The following is a 909-nucleotide window of genomic DNA, read 5'->3' on the forward strand; positions in this document are numbered from 1 at the left end:
AATTTATACAAAATATTTCTATCATCTTGTTTTGAAATTCTGTATCATTTTGTTGGTTTTTATTTTCTTTAAAATAAAAAAGTATTTGTAATGTTTATTGCATGTTTACTGTACGTAATTATTGCACTTATTAGGTGTTGGTAAAAAAAATAACACATCTTGCTTCTTTTTACTCCCCATTAAACTACCCTCCTGTTACCAAATGCTGAGTGGTCAGTGGTCACAGACTCTTAAAGAACTGTGCATAAAACTTTAACATTTATTGGAAGTTGAAGAAGAAAAGAGAGAAGAAAAGAAGTAGAGTGAAAATTAAGTGAAAAAACTACATAGTGCACACAAAACTGGTCACTTAACAAGAAGACACTTAACAGCCACCATATTTTATTCCTTTATCTGAGGTCAGATTCCAGCCATTGGAAGCTGTTCTGCACTCTAATTTGACAGCTGTCTGTGATTGGTAGGTCACTCCCTATTGTCAGGCCTCCTTAGTAATTGACAGGTCACACCAGCTTCCTTGCTGTTCCCTAATCTCTGATCTCTCTCTCTCTCTCTCTGCCCACCCAACATCACTAGGTCCCTTTCATTCTCAAAAGATTTGTCTCATTTCCTATTATCTACCTTTTATTTTGCGTTTTAATGTTTTTTATTTTGAATTTCTCATATTGAGGTAGGAGATCAGGAATAGGGCACAACTGATTAAAGAACTGGACACAATTCCTTAAAATCACAGAGACCTAGGAAACATCAAGGATCCCTGCAGTCCCTCAGCACTGTGAGAGGAACCAATCAGAAAAGTGCTATCATTAATTCTTTATTTACATCTAATGCAAAGCAAGCAAGTCTTTAGTGGGAGAATTTAAATCTGGCATCAGGCCAAGTGAGGTTTTTTTTTTTTAATTAAAAAAAAAA

This window comes from Octodon degus, unplaced genomic scaffold (assembly GCF_000260255.1).
Source record: "Octodon degus isolate 3935 unplaced genomic scaffold, OctDeg1.0 scaffold00168, whole genome shotgun sequence".
In the NCBI taxonomy this organism is placed as follows: domain Eukaryota; kingdom Metazoa; phylum Chordata; class Mammalia; order Rodentia; family Octodontidae; genus Octodon; species Octodon degus.